Source organism: Myodes glareolus, chromosome 19 (genome assembly GCF_982192425.1).
Source record: "Myodes glareolus chromosome 19, mMyoGla1.1, whole genome shotgun sequence".
In the NCBI taxonomy this organism is placed as follows: domain Eukaryota; kingdom Metazoa; phylum Chordata; class Mammalia; order Rodentia; family Cricetidae; genus Myodes; species Myodes glareolus.
The window spans coordinates 15,834,884-15,841,684 of record NC_142044.1 but is presented as its reverse complement, the minus strand read 5'-3'; the positions used below and the strand labels follow the sequence as shown (position 1 = coordinate 15,841,684).

The 6,801-nt window shown below is 43.9% G+C and overlaps 1 pseudogene; it reads left to right on the top strand.

The window, feature by feature from the left end:
- Window positions 1-894: 894 nt before the first annotated feature.
- Window positions 895-1,751, top strand: LOC148118899 (ferritin light chain 1-like; annotated as a pseudogene).
- Window positions 1,752-6,801: the final 5,050 nt, after the last annotated feature.

Below are 6,801 nucleotides of genomic sequence, written 5' to 3'. Positions count from 1 at the left end.
GGGGCTGGAGAGATGACACAGTGGTTAAGAGCACTCATTGCTCTCCCGAAGGTCCCGAGTTCAATTCCCAACACCTACATGGCAGCTCACAACTGTCTGATACCCTCTTTTGGTGTGCAGATATGCATGCAGACAAAGTACCATATACATAAAATATATAAATAAACAAATCTTTAAAAAAAATCAAGATGTAAGATACAAGGCCCTTGAATATTAAAGTTGAAATTCATTAATTTTCTTACATCTATTTATTTATTTAGTGGGGGTTGGGAAAGAGGGTGGGAATGTATGCCAAGGCATGGTTATGGATATCTTTGGTATACACTTATATAATTTAATATTATTACATTTTTATGAGATGTAATAATTCATTTGAGCTTCAAAGGACATCTAGTCCTGCCATCCAATATCTCTATACTGTGGAAATAGTTTTAACAGTCAAGAACAGAGGGAGATGTTTGGTTTTGTTGCTTAATTTTTATTGTATACATGTTTGTGGGTTGTTGTGGGATTTTTTTGAAATGTACTTTAAAAATATTTGGGGGTTCTTTGAGAATTTTATATAATGTACTTTGATCCTATTCACCCCCAACTCTTACCCTTAACTCCTCCTAGACCCATCTCTACCTACCTATACCCCCCCAACTTTGTGTCCTCCTTTTAAAAAATACCCATCTATTTAATTGATGTTCCCTGTATACTCCTGGCTGTGGAGCTGTACATTGAAGCATGGTATACCTATCAGGAGCCACACCATTAAAGAGAACTGACTCTCCCTCCTCCAGAAGCCATCAACAATATTCGGCTCTTCAGGAGTAGAAACTCATGAGCCTTGTCTAAGGTTTCTATTGCTGTCAAGAGACATCAAGAGCAGCCCTCGGAGATCCGGTGGATCTGTGTCTTGCTTCAACAATGTTTGGACGAAACAGACCCGGGGCCTCCCTTTGTTAGCTTCCACCGCTCCTCATCTGCAGTCTCAGCCTCCGGGACCATCTCCTCGCCACCTTCAGCTCCCAGGACCAGCCAGCACCATCTCTTTGCGGGTAGCTCCAGACTGCATCACAGCCATGACCTCCCAGGTTCGTCAGAATTATTCCACCGAAGTGGAGGCTGCCGTGAACCGCCTGGTCAACCTGCACCTGCGGGCCTCCTACACCTACCTCTCGCTGGGTTACTATTTTGATCGGAATGACATGGCTCTGGAGGGTGTAGGCCACTCTTCCCTGAACTGACCGAGGAGTAGAGCGAGAGCGCCAAGCGTCTCCTCAAGTTGCAGAACGATCGTGGAGGCCATGCACTCTTTCAGGATGTGCAGAAGCCATCTCAAGATAAGTGGGGTAAAACCCAGGAGGCCATGGAAGCTGTCCTGGCCTTGGAGAAGAACTTGAACCAGGCCCTCTTGGATCTTCATTCCCTGGACTCTGCTCGCACAGATCCTCATCTCTGTGACTTCCTTGAAAACCATTTCTTGGATGAGGAGGTCAAGGTCATCAAGAAGATGGGCAACCACCTGACCAACCTCCGCAGGTTGGCTGCTGGGCCCCAGGCATCTCTGGGCGAGTACCTCTTTGAGCGGCTCACTCTCAAGCATGACTAGGGGGCCTCTCCTTCCGAGGGGCTCCCACCTCTGCTCTGCACCAGCCAGCCTCAGGACCTTCACCCCAACCTCTCAAGAAGCCACTAGGCAGCTTTGTAATGCCCTGGAGCCCCTCTCAAGTCTTGGACCAAGTAAAAATAAAGTCTTTTGAAACAGCAAAGAGAGAGAGAGAGAGAGAGAGAGACATCAAGGCCATGTTAAACCTTATAAAGGAAAGCATCTGTGGCTTGTTTACAGTTTCAGAGGCTCAGTCCATTATCATCACCATGAGAATGGTGGCATACAGGCAAATCCAATGCTAGAGAGGTAGCTGAGGGTTCTACATCTTGCTTGGCAGGCAACAGGAAGTGAACTGTGTCAATGGGTGCAGCTTGAGCATAGGAGACCTCAAAGCCCATTCCCACATTGACACACTTCCTCCAACAAGACTATATCTATTCCAGCAAAGCCACACCTCCCGATAGTGCTACTCCCTTTGGGGGATATTTTATTTCAAACCACCACAGGCCTCTTGCCACTCCATGCTAGAACATTAGCTAGCTTCCTCTTGCTTTGTGATCTCAGAGTTGCCTGAGAGAAAGTGAATTGTCAAGTGTTTTGTGTGCTGTAATCCAATAGGAAAAGCAAATGCTTTTACAGAGTTTCTCCAAGTTATATCCATTTCCTGTTAATTATACCTGGGGACTGAACCCAGATGAAGGAAGCAAGAATATTGAGCAATAGATGGAGATCAACTGTGAAGTTCTTTATCTAGGTGATGGGTATTATCTTAGCCCTTCAGTGTTACCATAGCAAAATGTCACACACTGTTGCTGAAAGGCCAGCTAATTATACCAAAAGCGCCTTTAGAAATACTGGTAAATATGGCCGGGTGGTGGTGGCGCACGCCTTTAATCCCAGCACTCAGGAGGCAGAGGCAGGCAGATCTCTGTGAGTTTGAGGCTAGCCTGGTCTACAAGAGCAAATTCCAGGACATATTCTAAAGCTACAGAGAAACCCTGTCTCAAAAAACAAAACAAAACAAAGAAATACTGGTAAATATGAACACACAAAATAACCCAAATAAAATTTTATTTGACTCAAATACACAGAAATAAGCAGTAGCCACCGGTTTCTGTCATGGGAGCTTCCATTCCATAAGCAGCATGGTACTTTTCCCTGGTGAGTTTTGGGTGGAGTCAGCTTCGCTATCACAGCCATATTTCAGTGTGTAGCGTGACTATAAAATTGGAGCATCAACCCCACGCTTGTAGCTTCTCAACTGGTGCAGGAGCTGCATATTCCTGGGATTTGGTGAGCAAGGAAGACAGAATAAGACGGAGTTAATCTTTTTTTTTTCTTTGTCTTGAAACTATAGCCTCAGTAAAGACACAGATGGAGAAAGCATACCTCAGAGTAAAACCAGTAAAACTCAAAGCAGAAGTAAGAGATGGATTCTGAGAAATGAAACAGCTAGATCCATGTGAGATGGAAGGAAAGTCTTTCTTTGAAGTTTTCTGCTATGTATCCCAATAAACACTCTTTTCTGGAAGCCAGCTTTCTGTCGCTTGTAACCATAACCATGCTGATGACTGGGATTTCCATCTGCACCGGCTCTAAGTCTGGAAACTGATGCTGTCACTGTCACCTGAGATGTCGCCTTTATACTTACAACACCAATTCAAACTATAACTTAGATAACGGCATGCTTCCAAAGCACACAGATCTGTGTACAATAAGATTACTAGCTTCATGACTAAAATCTATTAGAAAATCTATGATTACCTGAATAAATTTCACTTCTGATAATATTTTATGTGGAAATGGCAAACTAACCTGAAATGAAATTCAGTTTGACTTTATGGTAGATAAAACATATGAGATATAAACTTTTGTGAGAGTGCTTGTTATGGATGTGTGTGTGTGTGTGTGTGTGTGTGTGTGGTGTGTGTATGTGTGTGCATGTGTGTGCATGTGTGTATGTGTGTTTGCTCATGTGTGTATATGTGTATGTATGTGTGTATGCATGTGTGTATGTGTGTGTATATATGTGTGTGTGTGTATGTGTGTGTGTGTGTGTGTGTGTGTGTGTGAAAGAGAGAGAGAAAGAGAGAGATGGAAAATCAGAGACTCAGTTTGTGAATCTGCAAAGTGATCAAGAATAAATGACCTTGTACTCAGTACCAAGTCATAAAATGATGACACACATGACAGATTCCTCTTCTGATGGCAAGAGTTTTAGACATTTTATAGAGATTTAATCCTAGAAATAGGGACGCTGGCAATTGAAAAACTTTCCAAAGTAGCCAGAGAAGACTATCATCTCTTAGGTCACTAGTAAGGCCATCTCTCTTCCTTTTATCTGGCCTTTACTAATGACCACTACAAATGTCCACTCTATAACAAAGTGCCTGGGCAATAGGGTTTCAGCAGTGCCCAGAACACAGAAATCCTTTACCTGTAGGAGTTCATGGGTCATGAATTCACAATAAGAATACGACTGCGGGACAACAGCTCATTTAATGAGCATTCGTCTGAGGAACATTATAGAACACTGGATGGAGTGGCTAACTCTGCTTAATGGAAAAGAAGTTGCAAGTGTTATAGGGGTTGATTTAGGAGATTTTAGCTGAGACCTTTAGGGACATTTCCTACAATGAGCCTAAGACCCCACCTCCTCCACCCCCATACATTAATGTCCTTTTTGTTTTCTTTTACCAATGAGCAGACGGTAATTCACAGATCACAACTACTTTGTAGTCTCTCAGACTCCCTGAGCATCCCAAGGGCCTCTGGAAATCTGGCTTGGGGTTCAACGTTGCCTCTTAGCTAAACAAATGTGCACGACACGGAAGCGGAATGCCCTAAAGCTTGCTGTGTCTTCTTTGGAAAGGTAAGTTGTGTATGGTGATGGTGAAGAAGCTGTAACTCTCTCAGATCCTCTGCTTAAGGAATCTTTGGCTGAAAACCCTTCCTGCTTATTAGTCTGAAGTATAAACATCAGTGAATCAGATCAATGGAAATGGAGGACATCTCCATGGACCTTTCCGTTTCTATCCCAGGAAAAACGCTAAGAGCAGTTAGAAGTCCCAGATACTGAAAATACCTGAAGTGTCTGACAGTGCACTCATGCATGTAAGTAATTGCCCCCAGGTCCAAATCTGGAATCATCACTTTCCAGCTAAGGAATCACAGGCAAATTACTTGAGCTTTTGGCTAAGTTTAGTTTCCTCATCTATAAAATGAGGATCTTTTCCATGGGTGATTAAATGAGATAATACACACTTGGTGAAGTGACATTTAACTGAGAAAAAAAAAAAGAAAAAAAATTGCTGGACAGGGTGGAACCTGCCTTTAAACTTGGGTACAGAACTTGAGTTCCAGGCTAATACATAGAGACTTTCAGGCTATTCTCAATGAGACTCTGTCTGCTCTATCTAAAATAAAATTTAAAATATTTTTTTAAGGTTAACTACAGTGGTTGCTATCATCTAATAGAGTATCATTCACTTTATTGGCCAAACAAAGTTCGACTGCAGACAGGGGCACAGGCCCCTCACACTCAGCCCACACTAAGCTCTCAGTCAGCCCTGGGCAGCGCTGGTGAATAACTGAAGAGTCTTCGCTACTAGCAGAAAGGCTAATGCAGCATGTGTCCTGGCTTCTGCTGAGGTCCAGAAGGGGATGAAGCCTTTTATTGTCGTTACAGTCAAAAAGGATCACCAGGTGGTGGTGGCACTCGCCTTTCTTTACCAAAGGTAAGCAGATTTCTGTGAGTTTGAGGCCAGCCTGGTCTACAGGGCTAGTTCCAGGACAGCCAGAGCTGTTACACGGAGAAACCCTCTCATGAAAACCAAAACCAAACCAAAGCCAAACAGAAAGAAAAAAGATCCAGTTGTGGTGGTGCACACCGGTAGGATTTGCTGAAGGAGGCAGAGGCAGGCAGATTTCTGTGAGTTCAAGGCCAGCCTGGTCTACAAGAGCTAGTTCCAGGGCAGGCTTCAAAAGCTACAGAGAAACCCTGTCTCAAAAAACCAAAAAAAAAAAAAAATCAGTGTATGGCCTGGCTCAGGCTGACTCCAAAGAGGAGCATTCCATTAGAATGCTGGAACACCCTTTTTAAGCCCAGTCACTATAGTCATTAGCTAGCTGACACCACATGCAGATGCAGGTTTACGGGGTGTCTCTCTCTCTCTCTCTCTCTCTCTCATCACCAATGCATTTTAAGCTGCAGAGAGAGTGAGGTCTTTACTCCCTGTGGTGGTTCATAAGAGCAAGTGATTGAAGCTAGAATCTCAATAAGCACTTGCCCTGAAGGGACTGTTAGCATTTTGCTGTGATGATGTTGGTTAGACCCAGAATGAACAATCGAGTGCTTCCTCCAAATATGTGAACACAAGTTCTAGAGATGATGAACACATAACCAGGTCCTCTTGTTTTTCTATATTGATATACACTCAGATGTGGAAAGTTCTTCTGTATATGTGTTGCTTTTATTGGCTAATGAATAAAGAACCAGCCTTGACCTGTGATAGGATAGAGTAGAGCTAGGCGGGGGCAGGGCAGGGGGCACTGACATGACTAAACTGAATGCTGGGAGAAAGAAGGCAGAATCAGAGAGATGCAGTGTAGCCCCCTCCCCTTGCCAGGGACAGACGAACGGGAACCTTGCTGCTAAGCCACAGCCACATGGCAGTACATGGATTAATAGAAATGGGTTAATGGAGATGGGCTAGTTTAGGATAAAAGAGTTAGCCAGTAATACACTTAAGCTATTGACCAAACAGTATTGCAAATCATATGGTTTCTGTGTGATTATTTCAGGGTTGAGCAACCAGGAACTAACTAGCAACTTCTGCCAACAGTCTAGAGATGCATGCCATTGTAGGTGGCATGGCAAGCCAAGTTGAGGCAAGTGGCCAACTAGAAGTGGGTGCAGGAAGCCAATACATAGAGTGAACCCAAAGCAGGAGCCTTTGACCTCCTGGGGGTGGGGGCAGGCTGTGGACCTGGAGTGGCTGTCTTAGATTCTTTATTGCTGGTCACTTTGGAGCCCAGCCTCCCAGGTTCCACCGGGTTGAGGGAGACACCCCAGAGTTTTTCTGTAGAACTGTCCCTTTATTTATCACACTTTGAACAGGCTTTGGTCTGTACCATCCAGTAATCCCTAAGATGGACCTGCTTGAAAAGGACCAAAAGTTCCGAACATTAAGTCAACTGCGCTA